The sequence below is a fragment of the Protopterus annectens genome, chromosome 10.part0, assembly GCF_019279795.1.
Source record: "Protopterus annectens isolate FY-2018-M chromosome 10.part0, PAN1.0, whole genome shotgun sequence".
Lineage (NCBI taxonomy): Eukaryota > Metazoa > Chordata > Ceratodontiformes > Protopteridae > Protopterus > Protopterus annectens.
Window position 1 is genome coordinate 1,504,067,787 of NC_056744.1, and position 16,167 is coordinate 1,504,083,953.

Here is a 16,167-nt window from a genome sequence, read left to right on the forward strand (position 1 = left end):
TCTGCAAATACCAACTTGAATTATAAATTTAGCCTCATTATTTTTAGTAGTGGGACATTTTGGAAAGAGAGGTAGCTTCAGAAATTGTGACTTTATGCAAAAATTCTTAAGACAGCTCTTGTATTGTGTCAATGAAAAATAAAATAACCAGTGTTAAATAGCATCTATGGTATATCCAGACCACTAGACTACCTGCTCGCTCTTTGCCTGCCATTAAAACCTGTTTCATGCATAAGTATCCCTTTATGTTAAGTAACCTTGGGAGTACTAAGAAGGGCTGCGTCTGTCAACATTCAGACTATGTATATGCACAAAGATGCATGATAAATACGCAGACAGGCAGATACACAACTGGAGGGAAGGCAGCAAAACAGACCCATATTTTGACTCTATTATTTTCTCTTTCATAACATATGGCTATTTAACTTTTTGCTGTTTTGCAGGTCTTTACTTTTATGTATCATTATACCAGCCAGCCACTGCTGGTAAAATGTAGGTGAACAATATTTTGATTGTTACAGTGACTTTACACCATGTTCTCTGAATAACTTCTGCATTCATCAGTGGATTGGCAGACATTTCTGGCCTCGTGGCATAGAGGGATAAATCCCTGACTATGACCTAATTGACTTTACTGGCATGGGCTACTGGAGGGACTGAGCAGTGGAGGATGGCTCTGAAGAGCTGACATAGGCTTGCCCATCCCGGGGATGAGAGATGCAGTATCTGCCTGCTGCATTAGTGACATCTGCTGGGGTACAAATGTACTGCCAACCGCAAGTGTATCAAGATGCTCATAACTGCACATTTCCAGGGGAATCGCTATCTGAGAAGCCAGAGACTCTTAGTATTGTAAGCTGACAGTGCACTAAGCTTGACTGGTAATCTTAGCCAACTTGTTCTTTAGGACAACTCTGCTAATTGAATAGAAGAGTCCATTCAGTGTCCACTTACACAATTGCTTAATGATTCTGAGAGCCCATTAAGCCACAGAGCAGGTTTTCTGAATGTTCTTTTGAAATGGAAACATAGTATTACTTCTGTAAAGCTAATCATCATTGACCATGTAACTTTATTTGGAAATTTCATTAATTTTCTAAAGGAGATTACAATGATATTCCAGTCATATGTGTCCACTTATGAAGAGTGCATGACCACGACAACCCTGCATGGGAGAGAGCTACATTTACTTTCACTGAGAAAATCCTGCCACATTATTATCATTAAGCAAGTGATTGCTTCCCTTGACTGAACAAGTTATTCTAACATTAATATAACCACTATAAAGCCATCCACTACACAATGCATTATAGGCATTATACTGTGGAGTGTGCGTTTCCAAGTGTTCACTCTCCATCTAAGGACTGATGTACAACAAGTTTAAGTACAGAAATGGCAAGTGATTATAAGTTGAGTATGTCTTTGCAATATTTGTTAGATATGGAGGGTATTAAGATGATCCTCCATAATAATTGGAAAATATTGAGCAGCTTTAGAGAAGTTAAAGTAGGTGAAGGACCTGTTTTTGTAACTAAGAGGGGAAACATTTTTAAACGTAGTTTTTTCCTCATTTAATTTGTACTGAAAAATATCATCAGTAGGAAAGGCATGTGTAAATGTTGTAATTGTAACTATTGTGAACATTTATTAGTAGACAAAAAAGAGGAGGAGATTAATCAGAAAAAAATATTCATAAAAGGATATTATAGTTGTAAATCTAGGTTTGTGATTTAACTTTCTATTTATTTTGACTGCTCAGCATGTTATTATATAGGAAGGACTACCAGAGATTTTAAACAAAAGAATTTATGAGCACTTGCGTGCCATTGAGAACAAGGATCTTAATAAAGCTTGGGGTAAGCATATGGTTAATAGGGGGTGTTAAGGGCTTGCCTAAATTTTTTGTTTTAGATAGTGTCCCGGATTATTTAATTAAATTTGATGCAGAGGAAGAACTAGACTTGAAGGAGTATTGCTGGCAAGTACATTTAGATACCAGCAATCCTCCAGGTCTGAATAACAAAGAAAATACTAAGGTTTTTCTAAGAAGAAAAAGTTAAGGCATTAATCCAGGCAGAATTGTCTCATTTAAATAAATGTATTAATTAGTTTGAGAATTTTTAATTAATGTTGCAATTGTGGTTATTTAAGAAGTATGTTTGGTAGAAATCATTCAGTCTGAAAAAATCTTTATGTAGATGAAAGCGCTTACTGGTTTGAATTTCAACAGGTCTTATTTCAAGATCAAGCAGGAAATGCTAAGATTGTGCCATCTGATCTGCATAATGTGAGACTAAAAACATGCAGCTGCCATTTCTTTCTGCATTTTTGTGTTTATTTGCAGTAGTGGTAAGGACCAGTGAATTGTTTGGTTACCAGGTGGCACTCCCCTAGACTAGTTCTGGGCCCTGGTATAGACTGAAATTGTACAAGCTGAGCTTGTTTGATGTGTACTGTGACCATTGACTAATTGCTGTTATCAACATTTTCAAAGTTTATTGAACAGGATCTTTACAATGTGCGTTTTTATCAATAATTTCACTTTGAAGAGATCTCCTAAAAGTATCAAGTTCCCAAATGATTTGCAAAAAAATTACAGAACTGGCCTCTTTTTAACAGACTTATGATCTTGTGTGTAATGAAACAAAACAAGTCATATATGCTATCATAGTGCATTGAGTACCACAATTGCACATTGCTTAAGTCTGTCTTTTTCCCCCTTTCCTGATGTCAGAAAAAAGCTCGTTAGTCCAGTCTTGTACCAGAGCATAACAAACCGCAGCCCATGTCTGAACAACAAAAGAAGCTAAATCAAGTGTTAGTGACTGTTAGATAATTTGCTTTGCCACACCTCTTCTAAATATAATATTCAAAAGTAGCAGACTGACGTGTCTAACTACGTTTAAAGCCATTAGTTAATTTGAGGTACACTTTGCATATGCCTGCTGTCTCTTTGGTAGAACTAACTGTTCTGTTCTTTTCAAAACTGTAAAACACTGTGTTCCTACCCTTTTCTTTAGCAACTCTTAGTACATGAATCGGTAATTTTTCTAGTGCAGAGAGCTTTATAATGGGATCTCTCAAATCATAAATCATGTGTTCTCAACATGAATGCCAAGACGCGCCTCAGTCTTTGCGTTGATCTGCTCTTAAAATGAATTTCTTGGCAACCATGTCTCAAACTCAGAAGCATTGGTTACGATTGGAAACACAGATTACACACCATGCCTTGTTTTGTCAAATTTTTGTGTCAAGAACTTGGGAGAGATATTGTTAGCTGTCATCTTCCAGATTACTAAAGATAGGATTTTAGAAAACAGTTTTTTGATTAATAAAAATTAACAAAACCAGCCATCCTCTGTCATTGAGTGTATCAGATTGATCATGTTAAATAAACAAGCTGAGTTTACCAGTTAATAGTTGTAGCACTATACGTCCATATTTTCTATTCATGTCTTACATTAGATTATTATGTTTAACACAATTTAAGTAGTACAGAGCCATGTTTTGAATAGCCTTCTGTTTTTAGGAGACATCCCTTCTGTTTTAAAATCAGATCAAGTGACAATTCATGATGAGCAAATGATGTATGTGATGCACTACCCACTGTATTAATATTTCCTAATATGTATAGACATACTGCACTGATGCATACACGTATCTTGCACAATATGCCTTTTATTCCAACACCCTCTTGAATTGGGGTAGTGGGCACCAGTGTACAACTGCAATCTCATGTTCTTGAATGGAGCACAAGTGTGCCTATTTAATCGTTGCATTAAACGTTACTGAGCCTGGTATGCGCAACCATGCTATGTAGAACAACAGCATTACACAGTGCAGTGGTGACATGCAGATCATAAGGCATTTTATTATTTTTTTATGCTAGCTATCACTGACTTCCTCTGATCTTCATTTTTGTCTGGGAGTGCTTCATAAAGTGCATATGAGGAAGTGCGGATCATTAACATACTATAATAATGAATGGATCTGATGCTATGTATGCTGCCATGGGTGCTAGATTGTCAGAATCACTGCAAGGTGACAGGACACGTTTAGATGCCATTGCAGGCTTACGTGCATCACAGTGGACACCATTTAGGTTTTTCCTTCAAGCAATGGTGCTTTTTTTTACTTTTTAATTTTCACAGCACTAATATGTTGCTCAACTAGGCAGCATATTAGAAAGTAAGAGGGACTGCTGTGTTGCCATTGGGTAATACATGGTTGAATTTCCATGGGTTACACCTCTATGGCCATCTGCTAAACTGAAAAAATGTTAGCAGATTGTAGGTGTGCAGGAAAGGGTGATTTGGATGCATGTTCCATGTATGAAGTACAGTACCTGTACAACTGGGTAAGGCAACGAGTGTACTAGTTTTATGAATTGGAACAGCCATTGATGCACCATTCTGTGGAATACTTAGTTTGCTACATGACATGCAATTATGAATAGTGCTAATCATCTTTAATCCTACCTACTACTCTGGACTCCTGGGGGATTCCCTTTCCTTTAGTGACCATGATGTGGTAGTATCTGCAGAATTTTAGTTCCACAGTTGCTGTCTTATGATTGAAATATGAATTGACTTTTATTTAAGAATGAGCTACTATGAACATTGGTTCTGCAAATACCAACTTGAATTATAAATTTAGCCTCATTATTTTTAGTAGTGGGACATTTTGGAAAGAGAGGTAGCATCAGAAATTGTGACTTTATGCAAAAATTCTTAAGACAGCTCTTGTATTGTGTCAATGAAAAATAAAATAACCAGTGTTAAATAGCATCTATGGTATATCCAGACAGTTTAAAAATGGAGTCCACTAGACTACCTGCTTGCTCTTTGCCTGCCATTAAAACCTGTTTCATGCATAAGTATCCCTTTATGTTAAGTAACCTTGGGAGTACTAAGAAGGGCTGCGTCTGTCAACATTCAGACTATGTATATGCACACAGATGCATGATAAATATGCAGACAGGCAGATGCACAACTGGAGGGAAGGCAGCAAAACAGACCCATATTTTGACTCTATTATTTTCTCTTTCATAACATATGGCTATTTAACTTTTTGCTGTTTTGCAGGTCTTTACTTTTATGCATCATTATACCAGCCATCCACTGCTGTAAAATGTAGGTGAACAATATTTTGATTGTTACAGTGACTTTCCACCATGTTCTCTGAATAACTTCTGCATTCATCAGCGGATTGGCAGACATGTCTGGCCTCATGGCATAGAAGGATAAATCCCTGACTATGACCTAATTTACTTTACTGGCATGGGCTACTGGAGGAACTGAGCAGTGGAGGATGGCTCTGAAGAGCTGACATAGGCTTGCCCATCCCGGGGATGAGCGATGCAGCATCTGCCTGCTGCATTAGTGACATCTGCTGGGGTACAAATGTACTGCCAACAGCAAGTGTATCAAGATGCTCATACTGCACATTTCCAGGGGAATCGCTATTTGAGAAGCCAGAGACTCTTAGTATTGTAAGTTGACAGTGCACTAAGCTTGACTGGTAATCTTAGCCAACTTGTTCTTTAGGACAACTCCGCTAATTGAATAGAAGAGTCCATTCAGTGTCCACTTACACAATTGCTTAATGATTCTGAGAGCCCATTAAGCCACAGAGCAGGTTTTCTGAATGTTCGTTTGAAATGGAAACTTAGTATCACTTCTGTAAAGCTAATCATCATTGACCATGTAATTTTATTTGGAAATTTCATTAATTTTCTAAAGGAGAGTACAATGATACTCCAGTCATGTGTCCACTTACGAAGAGTGCATGACAATGACAACCCTGCATGGGAGAGAGCTGCATTTACTTTCACTGAGAAAATCTTGCCACATTATTATCATTTAGCAAGTGATTGCTTCCCTTGACTGAACAAGTTTATTCTAACATTAATATAATCACTATATAGTGATGACTTCATCTCACCTTAGACATTCTTGACTCACCTTTACTGGCAGCTATGCTGATTGTTTCTCCTCTAGCTCTCCACTCTGTTTGTTTGTTCCCGCTCCGTTCGCCCTTCGGGCTCACTACGCTCCCCTACCCTACCCCTAATTCCCACCCACCCCCAGTGGTCCTACACTTATACTTCACTGACCACTCCCCCCTTCCATTATTCTCCTATCACTTACCTCTTTAATACTAAGCCACTCCTCTTACTCTATCTCCTGATTTCTTACTTAACTCCCACTTAACTCTTTATCACTTAGCCTCTCCCTTTACTCTATCCCCCAATTAATTCTACTTTACTCCCTCTCTGTTCACATCCTCTGCTCTTCAACACTATACCTTACGACCCTACTTATCTAGTCCCTACTAATTGCTCACCAACCCAACATATAACCTACTTAATGTCTTTAAACTTTCTCCTTTACTTATTTTAATACCTACCTTCAAGCTACTCCTTATATACATTCGCTTACCATACATTCGCTTACCATGCCTCCGACAAATATAACACTACTCACCACCTCCCTGCTCTCAGCTATCATACTAGCATCTCTTACCATTTCTTATTCACCTACCTCCTATGAATATCTCTCTCTATCTGAACAAAACCTCTACAGCCAACAGACTTTACCCTATTCTCTCACCTTCTCCATTAACCATTGTAACATAACATGTTACTCTACTTATTTATTACCAAAGTTCCATAGAACAACCCATTTCACTTACTACTCTATCAAAAAGACCTTCAATAACCTATCTAAATTTCTAAAATCACTCGGATACCCCCAGCATCACCCCCTCCTACATGGTGACATTCACCCAAATCCTGGACCCTATACTGACTCCACCACTAATCCTACCAAGTTAACAGCTCCCATAGTTTCTACTATTAAAAAAACATCTAACTCCTTCCTGATAGCTCACCTTAACATTAGAAGTATTAATAATAAACTTACCCATCTGCACGCACTATATACTCATTCGACATTTTTTGTCTTACTGAAACTTGGCTAAAACCAACTACTCTAGACCAATAAATCACCCCTCCTGGCTATAACATCCTCAGAAATGACCGTAAAATAAAAAAGGTGGGGGTATAGCCATTCTCTATAAATCAAGCCTCAAAATTTCCACAGTTAATGTGCTTCCATCACTAGACACCAAATCTGAAACCCTATCCATCAAACTTGAAATAAATAACTCCAAATCTATCTATATAATCTGCATTTATTTACCCCCAGGTAATAACACAAATTCTCTAGAGAACCTACTGAGCCACCTCTCTATCCAACTACCCCAGGAGACTATTATACTTGGTGATGTTAACATAGACTGGTCTACTTGCTATTCCCTAAACCCTACCAACCATATAAACCTCTTTGGGTTCTCACAACTAATAACATCTACTACAAGAATCCATAAATCCAGTAAAAAGGAAAGTACTTTGGACTGGATCCTCATTAATAGCCACCCTAATTCTTATACTCCAGGAACACTCCCCGATGACATCAGTGACCACATACTTACCTACATTATTAGAGAAAAAGTCCATACTGCAACTACTCATCAACTTAAAACCTCACGCTTAAAAAAATTATTTAATCCAGATAGCTTTATATCTGAATTAAAAGCATGTGACTGGTCACCACTAACCTATTTAAAATTAGACGAAGCTGTTACCTACTTTAATACTAACTTTCTTCAAATCCTAGACTCCCACGCACCCTATCGCTCCACTAGAATAAAAAACAAAATCTGCTCCCTGGCTCACACCACAAACCAGACGAAAGATACTACTCAGAAATAAAATCTGGGCAAAATGGAGATCTACCAAATGTTCTACAACCCACCTCCAATTTAAACAGCTAAGAAATGCTACAAAGAAAGATATTCTTAGAGACAAAAAAGACTACTACCTACATCTTCAAAAAAAACAATCAACAAACTCCACAAAAATTCTGGTCTGCCATAAACAAACTCCTTCAGCCAGGTCACACTACTACTCCAGACCCAATCGGTTTCAACAAAAGTAACTCCAACCTGATCCCTGACGCCTTAATAACTACTTTACAGAAGCCATTAAAACCCTGGCTAATTCTTTACCGCCCATTGCTGTATCCCAAAAAAATACCCGCAATCCAACATCACCTACCTTTCAGATACAACTGGTATCTACAGCTCTCATCTGTAAGCTACTTCAAAAATTAAAACCTTGCACCCCTTCTGCTGACCGACTCCCATCTGAATACCTACAAATAGCTGCAAAAGCCATAGACTATCCCATTTCTATCCTTATTAACAGAACTAGCTCTGAAGCTAGAATCCCTACTCTATGGAAGATATCTCATATCATCCCCTTACGTAAAGGAGGACCATCTACAGAGCTTTCTAACTTTCACCCTATTGCTTTACTCTCCCCCTTAGCTAAGATAATGGAAAAATGTATTCACAAGCAGCTACTTAACCACTTACTACAAAATAACCTATTGGCTAACTGCCAACATGGCTTTAGGCCATTTCACAGCACATCTACTGCCCTTTTATCCTTTACCGACTCGATATACAAGAATCACAACAACAACTCTTTCTCTTCTGCTCTATTTATCGACCTGTCAGAAGCCTTTGACATGGTAAACCATAACCTGCTGCTTGACAAACTAAAGGCTCACTCTCTCAATCCCCAAGCCATGCAATGGTTCAGATCCTATCTGGAAAATAGACAGCAAGCAGTACTTTGGCAGAAGAAGTCTATCTTCACTACTTCCTGTAAACATTGGAGTCCCACAGGGCTCCATCCTAGGTCCCCTACTCTTCTCTTTATTTATCAACAACTTACACATCAACATACCTCAAGCCACCTGCATTCAATATGCAGATGACTCCACATTAATATGTACAGCCAATGATGTATCCTCTCTCCATTCCCTCACACAAACTGTTTTTCAGAATGTTGAAAACTGGTTTATGCAACACTGCCTCCTTTTAAACCCCCAAAAAACAAAGCTATTGCTTTTTACTCCTACTCATAAATCAGCCACTCCTTTCTTCTCTATAACCTCTAACAATGGTACCAACATCTTCCCAGACACTACAACCCATCTACTAGGGGTAACTATCGATAATCATCTCAATTTTGATGAACACATAAACTCTACTAGGGGTAACTATTGATAATCATCTCAATTATGATGAACACATAAACTCCATCATTAAGTCTGTTAACAGAAAACTTGGCTCACTCTATAGAATAAAAACCTTCCTTACCCCCTCTGCAAGGAAAGACAAAGATAGAGTTATTGAATTCTTTAATGAGATTAATGTTAATAAATTTCATATCAAATTTGATGGCCTAAATATGGGTCACACTATTCCTTTTTTAGATATAATATTGGATATTTCAGATGGTGAGAATATTAATACCCGTCCTAATAAGAAATTTGAAGGGACCTGCCAGTATCTACATGCAAGTAGTGGCCATCCTTTACATGTTATTGAGGCTCTACCTTTTGGTGAAATGCTACGCATTTCCAAGTTATGTAATAGATCTGATGTATTTCATGAAGAAATGTGCCTTTTGGTGCAATCTTTCTCCACTAGAGGCTATAATTCAAATATTTTGGATAACAGCTTCAGAAGATTGTGTACAGGTGTTAAACCTAGACATATGAAATCTATTTTACCAAGGGAGTGCAATATACAGCATGACAATTCAGGTTCTATTAAAGAAAATATTTATTTTGTTACTACTTATGGTAGTTTTACAAAACAGTTCCTTGATATTGTCAGCCAATATTGGTGTTATTTCTGTTCACTCAGAAGTGTTCAACAATGGCTTGATGTAAATATGAAGTTTTCTTACCGCAAAGGTAAGAGTATAAAAGATTTTCTTGTAAGATCTAAGATTAAGAGGCCTATATCACAATTATATATGGAACCTGTTAAAATTGGAACCCTTCCTTGTGGGAAGTGCAAGGCTTGTAAATATATTGTATCCAACTTTAATTTTATTAATAATGTTAAATTTGATAGTTGGGGTACATTTAATTGTAATTCTGAGGGTGTCATTTATGCTCTTAAATGCCCATGTAATAAATTCTACATTGGGGAAACAAAGAGGCCTTTTAAATTAAGGCTGTTAGAGCATTTAAGAGACATTAAAAATGCTAGAGAAGATAGCCCAGTTGCAGCACATTTTTTAGATGCACATAATAAGTGTAATGAGGGCTTAAAAGCTACAATTTTAGAACAAGTTTGTGTTTCTATGTATAATGACATTGATGTTAAAAGTAGATTAGTACAGAAAGAAACTGTATATATTTTAAAATTTCAAACCATGGCTCCTTTTGGGCTGAATGAAGAGCTTAACTGGAGAACATTAGTTGTTTGAATTATTGTACTAATTGATTAATTATATAATTATCTTATTTGTGAAGTATATAAACTGTTGCTGTTTGTAAGTGATTTATTCTCCTTGAAGGCTTCTAGCCGAGACGTCAGAGAGAAAGATTTTGTGCTTTTAATAAATCCTGGTGGAACTTGTTCCTGTTGTTTGTTACTATTTACTTGGTTCCTGTTGTTCCTGCTTCATAACTATTGATAATCATCTCAATTATGATGAACACATAAACTCCATCATTAAGTCTGTTAACAGAAAACTTGGCTCACTCTATAGAATAAAAACCTTCCTTACCCCCTCTGCAAGGAAAACAATTGCTCAGACCCACCTCATTTCCACCCTCTTTTATGCCTCTGTCATATATACCAACCTATCCAAAAGCAACCTCACTAAGCTCTCCATATGTTATAATAGCATAACTAGATTTATCACAAGTTCCCCCTTTAAAACTCACCACTGTCTTATATCAAACAACTAAGGTGGCTAGAACTGCAAAACCATATACTCTTTCAACAATTGCTTATAACACAAAAGATTCTACACCTCCCTAACAACACTCCTATCTTGTCTAATCTTATTACTCCTTACAATAATCTACCTACATTACGCTCTGCTAACAAGCTCCTAGTTTTATCCAGCAAAGCTAATAACAAAGCCGGTGATTCTCATTTTGCTAACACCGTAGGTAAAGTCTGGAATCAACTTCCTGCTGAATTATCTACCATTAATTCTACTTTTCTTTTCAAGAAACATCTTAAAAAACATCTGAAAGCACACTGGCTTTGTCCATGTACTAACCCCCACTGATATCTTTTTTCTTCCATTCTATAATCTTAACTCTATTCCTACACCTATATCCACTGCCTTCAACTCTACTCCTACTCTCCTATAATGAGAATAAGATACATTTATTATTCCCTTTATCTAATAATTGCTCTTACCTTTCTAGTGTGATTTTGTAAAAAAAAAAAAAAAAAAAAAAAAAAATTAGTTTATTTTATGTTTTCTGTATAGAAATGCTTAGTTCAATTTATTTAGTATTGCCTAGTTTTAATTCTGTAGAATTGCTTAGTTTAACTTTGTCAATTTCCTGTTTGGAGCTTTTCTCCCCGGGCCTCTACTGAAAATGGACATATATCCAGCTAGACTAGCCCGGTCAACAAATGTAAAATAAAATAATAAATAATAAACTATAAAGCCATCCACTACACAATGCATTATAGGCATTATACTGTATATTATGCGTTTCCGAGTGTTCACTCTCCATCTAAGGACTGATGTACAACAAGTTTCAAGTCTAATATCATGTATGTAGATATTTATTTGTTTGTTTGGATTATAGGAAAATTCGTTTACTTCATACATCATACTTGAGCACGTTCTCTGAACAAAAGAAAGCTTATTAACTCACTTTGTAAAGGGAGGTTGCACGATTCAGCCCCCTCTATAGCCTGTGTGCTTGTTAAGCCTTAAGCATTGCATTGCCATTTTCTCCTTCTAAAGAACATGAACTTTAACTTTAGAGAGAAAGAATCAATGTCTTGGTAAACATAATAATCTTTACAGAATATATAAACCAGCTTAAAGAGCAACACTTTTTCACAGTAAATTTAAACAGAAGCTCCATGAAACTGGGAATTCCCCTTCCCGGGATGTAGGCTGTATGTGGGTGTTTTGTGCTTACATTTCTTAGGATACCCCCCCCCCCCTTTAAATTTCATAGGTCTGCAGCTAACATTTGGCTTCACAAGCAGTAAAGTATGTAACTAAAAAGAGCATAAGCGATCGCTACTCAGCTACCTCCAACAAGTACAGCAATAATTGCTGCTATAACTCATTCTAACAACAATCACAGGAGACCCAAATCCTGCTACAAGTAACATATTACCAGCTAGATATTGTTAGTAGAATGCTGTAGTTTGGGATTACCTATATTAGAAGTTGTAATACTAGAATGACAAATAACTATGTTCATGTCTGAAAACATGTTTTGTTTTTCCTGGAATTGTTTGTTACTATATGCAAAGTCCAGGACAATAATCTGCATGACCTTATTCAGAAGGCATGCACATAGGTTCATAGGGTGTTTACCAAACCACCTACCACTTGGGCCTTTGTAAGCCTAGCCAAATGTATCCTATGATTTTTTTTTTTTTTTTTTTGAGCCTTGGAGATTATTTTAAGAGGTATTTGTAAGTGCTAGGATATGATTTATGGACTGCCTCTGTCTATTGGAGAAATGGGTGCAAAACCTGGGATGAATTTCCAATTTTCTATTCTGCAGTCCAAAAGCTAACTTCCTTTCTGGAAGGCTGGATACTTAGTCTTTTCTGTATGTCAGTCTGAACTAACTTACAGACTTCACTGACTGTATCTGAAGCATTTCCTAATGATATCAAAACCCTGTAATGTTTTTAGTGCCTCTTTACCCTTGGTTTCTAAGCCTTGTCTTGCATGTGCGCCATTGCACATGCACATACCTTTCCCTTCAGAAAGGAACATTCTGTAGCTTTCTCTGAAACCTTTATTTCTGTACATTTCAAGCTTAGCTGGTAACATTGTATCTTTCCCTAGAGAAGGAAACATTCTGTATTTCTCTGAACTGAATGCATACATGTCTGACTCTATATTTTCAGGCCTATTATTTTTAATGTACTATAGTGAATTTACTAAGAACATCCATACTCTAACAACCTTATTCAGAAGGCATTCACATAGGTTCATAGGGGTATACTAGACCAACCACTACTGGGGCTTTTTAAGTCTAGCCAAATGTATTCTACATTGTTTTTAACCTTGGATATTATTTTAAGGGGGTATGTGTAAGTGCTATGATGTGATTTATGGACTGCCTCTGTCCATTGGAGACATGGGTGCAAAACCTGGGTTGAATTTCCAATTTCCTATGCACTGTTCCAGGTTATTCTTGAATAGGGTTAAGGAAGAAGTCTGCATCAGGTGGATGGGAAGCCTGTGCCAGAGAAAGGGAATTCTTGGAGATGCACTGCTGTCCCTCCAACATACACAAATACATATATTTCAAGCACTGGCATTAATGCCCTTCTAGCTTGCCAATATACCAAAACACTTGTTCCCATAATAAGTGTCCGAGCTATTCTTAAAAATATCTAAACTAGTGCTTTAATGTAATTCGGTAGTCTGTTCCATGCATCCTCTAATCTGTCAGAGAACCAATTAGTACACTTCTCATTCCTACATATAAATGGACGGCACAGTGGTGCAGCAGTAGCATTGTCACCTCACAGCAACAGGTTCTCTGGTTTGTTTCTCTGCTGGAGAGTACCTTCTGAGTGGAGTCTCCTTATCCTGCCTGTGTTCATGTGGGTTTCTTCCGGGTGCTCTAGTTTCCTCTCATGTCACAAAGACATACATCTGGAGCATTTTTCCCTGGGCCTCTGGTGAAAATTGGCTTTGTTCCAAGTCAGACTTTCCCAGTAAACAAATGTTAAATATAGAATCTTCTTCATGGGTTGTCTGACGATTCTCTAATGCTTTTTGATGACCCCAAACATTCCCAGAGGGTAGTTGTCTCTAAATTCCCTAAATACCTAAAAAGATCTCTTAAATATCTGAGACACTGTACAAGTTCAGATGTTTTAGTCTTTCATAATCATTTAAATTTTCAAATCCATGGATGCCCTTGGTACATTTCCACTGTACTCATGCTTGTTTTCTTATAGAGTTTCCATATTGTTATTCCATACTCAGGTTTGGGTCTAATTTAACTAACAAACAATGACTTCATCATTTTTGATTTCCTAGACTTTATAAATCTTTTTATACAACCTCTAGTTCTATAACTATCATTAATAAATTGGTTGACACGATTAGAAAAACTCGTAGCTTGATCTACCCATATACCCAGGTCCTTAAAGGAGTCTACAGCTTCAATCACTGTGCCCAAATGGTCAATTTAGTCAAATTATTTTGCAGACATGCCTTATTTGTAAAACATGTAAATCAGTTTGCCCAATTTCAGGTTGTCTGCATATAGACTTTAGAATGCCTCAGATGAAGATGTTAGATCTTAAATACATTCTAAGCAAGTAAAGGCCTAGGACAGAGTCCTGTGGGACACCCTGACTGTAACCAAGAATTTCACCTTTCCAGTTGCTGTATGATACTTGACCTGGCCTATTTGTAAGCCATGCAGCTATCCATCTTATCAAGAGTACATCAATACCTAGTTGTTCTAATTTATTGATCAGTGTTTTATGCATGACCATGTCAAATGCTGAAGTTAAATCTATATAAATTACATCATAGCACAATTTTTTCATTCATAGCTGTTACATTGTTATACAGTGTCATATTACAGGTGATAATAGATCTATTTTCAACATATGCATGCTAATAAATGGTTTCAAGTCCCAACCTATCCATTTCTGACAATCACTTATCCAATATTACCTTATCCATTACAACATAAAAGTAGACTTAAGGGTTTATATAATTCTGGGTTTGTCCTACTTCCCTTTCCCTGAGACAGGTTTAATAAGCACATGTCTCCAATCTTGAGGAATCTCCCCATATTTATATGACCTAGTGAATAATAGATATAATGGTACTGTAAGTTCTTGCTGAAGTGTTCTCAGGTCATTGTAACTAATTGGTAGTCTCCCTGTGCTTTGTTTGGATCCAGTTTGCACAGTTTTTTTTCAGTATAAACTTGTGCTATTTATGCCACAAGCAGGGTTCAAGTCCCTAGATTAATAGTTCTGATGCTACTGGTTCTGTAAATGTGCAAAAGGTCCATCACAGCAGGATACAAGGATGTATGTCGGGCACAGATTGCATCTCAACAGTCTGTAGGAAACAGAATATAGAGATAGGGTTTGAGGTGATCTGCATTGCACATGTTTACACCCTGTATTCTTTTTGTGAGGAACTTCTATGAATGTTACAGTTGCTGCATATGCCTGGTCAGGTACATACTGATGAGGGCATAGTACTCAGCGACGGGTCTGATGAGGGCAGAATACCAGGGAACGATGACCTCATTGGACCTAGATGCCATGCCCTTGCTTATAAGTTGAGCAACATAGGATGATATCCTTACTTTCTTAAACCCTTGATAGTTGAAAGCCAGTTTACTATCCACATACATCACAAAATCCCTGACTACTCAGTCAACTCTTACGGGCATGTTATCATTGCGGTAGTTTCCCAAGGTGGCTGACTTCCATAAGTGTACTGTTTTATACATTTCTTGGCATTGAATTTTAAGCCTTGGCTTTGACGCCAGTCAATTGCCTGTGCTAGTCCTGCTGTAGGATGATATTTTTTTTTGGGGGGGGGTGAGGGTACAATGACTGCACCTAGTTCGCAGTCTGCAACTATGGTCAGCCAGACACCTTTGAAAGTCTCTTTATCTACTACTTCTAGTATGTTGAGGGATCAGTTGCTAGTGTCCTCTCCAGCTCAACTGGTGAACCTGGGAATATTGAGGCAATGTTACAATTGCCTCATGTACACAGACAATCCTCTCCTTCTCCCACAAAACACAAATACATGCGAGAGATGCAACTATACGGCCAAACTGGAGGCTGAGCTCTCACAACATAGGACTGGCAAGACCAGGCAGGAGGAGAAGGTAACCACACACAATACATACTCAGTCACACATAGTACCATCACAACTTCAAATCATACACATACTCACACAAAAACATACTCGGAGGCTCTGATCAAAAATTTACCAAAACAGCAGAGGCCACCAAAGCAGACAATCAAACAACTACCACCTCAACACCCAACACATGCAACACATAGTCCACACAGTC

At 37.4% G+C, this 16,167-nt stretch overlaps 1 protein-coding gene across 1 annotated transcript in view; it reads left to right on the forward strand.

Annotated features, from left to right (window-relative positions):
* Window positions 1–16,167, forward strand: part of LOC122814317 (nuclear factor 7, ovary-like) — a 191,062-nt gene that overhangs the window by 161,101 nt on the left and 13,794 nt on the right. The gene's annotated exons all lie outside the window — the stretch shown is intronic.